Source organism: Pan paniscus, chromosome 11 (assembly GCF_029289425.2).
Source record: "Pan paniscus chromosome 11, NHGRI_mPanPan1-v2.0_pri, whole genome shotgun sequence".
Classification (NCBI taxonomy): domain Eukaryota; kingdom Metazoa; phylum Chordata; class Mammalia; order Primates; family Hominidae; genus Pan; species Pan paniscus.
In genome coordinates, this window is record NC_073260.2 from 31,932,256 (window position 1) to 31,934,415 (window position 2,160).

Here is a 2,160-nt window from a genome sequence, read left to right on the forward strand (position 1 = left end):
CCAGGCTGACCAACATGGTGAAACCCCATCTCTACTAAAAATACAAAAATCAGCTGGGCGTGGTGGTGGGCACCTGTAATCCCAGCTACTCAGGAGGCTGAGTCAGGAGACTCGCTTGAAACCGGGAGGCGGAGGTTGCAGTGAGCCAAGATCGTGCCACTGCACTCCAGCCTGGGCAACAGAGTGAGACTCCATCTCAAAAAAATAATAATAAAATAAAATAAAAGCCAAAAGAGGGTACTTTCCTGACCTCATGATCCACCCGCCTCGGCCTCCCAAAGTGCTACGATTATAGGCGTGAGCCACCGCACCAGCTAAAAGAGGGTACTTTCTACTCTAGGATATTGAATGGGCCAGTCTGCCCAAACAGGAAGGTTTAGCTTTGGGTGCTGTGAAACCCTCCCATTTGGTTTGCTCCAATTCAAGCTTGAGACTCTTCTAGTTTGCCTGGATGACAGTAGTTTTCTGACCTCTGAATACATCTACATAAACTCACTCTGACAGTGCGCGGAATTGACCATTGCCCTGCCTTTGAGGCACTGTTACCACCTCACCTAGGAATGGGTAACATTGCAAGGACTGAAGGTGTAAAATTACGTAGGTAGCTCACAACTATAATGCCAATACTTTGGGAGGCAGAGGTGGGAGGATCACTTGAAACCAGGAGTTCAAAACCATCCTGGTCAATATAGGGAGACTCTGTCTCTCCAAAAAATAAAAAATAAAAAAAAAAGTAACAAAATTAGCCAGGAGTGGTGGCATGTTCCTGTGGTTCCGGCTCCTCAAGAGGCTGAGGTGGGAAGATCCCTTGAGCCCAGGAGGCTGAGGCTGCAGTGAGCTATGATTGTTTTACTGCACTCCAACCTCGGTGACAGAGCAAGACCCTGTCTCAAAAATAAAATAAAATTACGTAAGATGTTTGAAAAGGAAAGCATCTTCAAGACCATTTAACTCAAGGAAAAGACCCAGATAAAGGACTTGTGACCTTGCCCAAGGTCACATCAAGTTGACATCTGAGCAGCCAGCACCTAGATCTGATTTACTTAACAGGCCAATCATCCATGGCTTCATCCTAACAGCCCAAGGGAAGCTTAGAGGAATCAAGATGATCAAAAACATCTTGCTGGCTGGGCGTGGTGGCTCATGCCTGTAAGCCCAACACTTTGGGAGGCCAAGGTGGGTGGATCACTTCAGATCAGGAGTTCCAGACCAGCGTGGCCAACATGGCGAAGCCCTATCTCTATTGAAAATACAAAAATTAGCCGGGCATGGTGTCATGCACCAGTAATCCCAGCTACTTAGGAGGCTGAGGCAAGATAATTGCTTGAACCTGGGAGGCAGAGGTTGCAGTGGGCTGAGATCATGCCACTGCACTCCAGCCTGGGTGACAGAGTGAGACTCTGTCTCAAAAACAAAACAAAACCAACCAACCAACCAAACAAAAAACACCATGCTCACCTCGGCAGCACATATCCTAAAATTGGAAAAATACAGAGAAGATTAGCATGGCCCCTGAGCAAGGATGACACGCAAGTTCGTGAAGTGTTCCGTATTTTTCTGTTCTTGCACGGGCTCTTAAGCAACATGGAAATAAGGTTGATGGAAAATAAACATCAGTTTCTAAACAAACAAACAAAGAAACAACAACAAAACAAAAACACCATGCAGAAAAGATGGCTTTCAGAGGAAAGTTCTGTTTTTTTGTTTTTTTTCCTTTTTTTGAGATGGGGGATGAGGTCTCACCCTGTCACCCAGGCTGAGTGGTGCAATCACAGCACACTGCAGCCTCAACCGCCTGGGCTCAAGAGATTCTCCCTCTCAGCCCCCCAAGTAGCTGAGACCACAGACATGCACCACCATACCTGGCTAATTTTTTTAAAAAATTATTTTGTAGAGACAAGGGTATCCCTATGTTGCCCAGGCTGGTCTCTAACTCCTGGGCTTAAGGGCCTCGACCTCTCAAAGTGCTAGGATTACAGGCATGAGCCACAGTGCCTGGCCCTGGAAAGTTCTAAATTCAATGTAATGTTGTGCTCTAACATCCAAAACTATTTTACTATGCTTTATCATCCTTCTGTATAGTGCTCTGTTACCGGCCAGCTAGGACAGGACTACTCACTGGTCACTGTGTTCCCTCTAGAGAGAACATAGAAACCATTC

General features: G+C 46.3%; 1 non-coding gene across 1 annotated transcript; it reads left to right on the plus strand.

Annotated features, from left to right (window-relative positions):
- Positions 1 to 1,450: 1,450 nt before the first annotated feature.
- On the plus strand, positions 1,451 to 1,557 carry LOC112440952 (U6 spliceosomal RNA). Its single transcript, XR_003028929.2, has one exon. It is a non-coding gene; the product is annotated as a U6 spliceosomal RNA (small nuclear RNA).
- Positions 1,558 to 2,160: the final 603 nt, after the last annotated feature.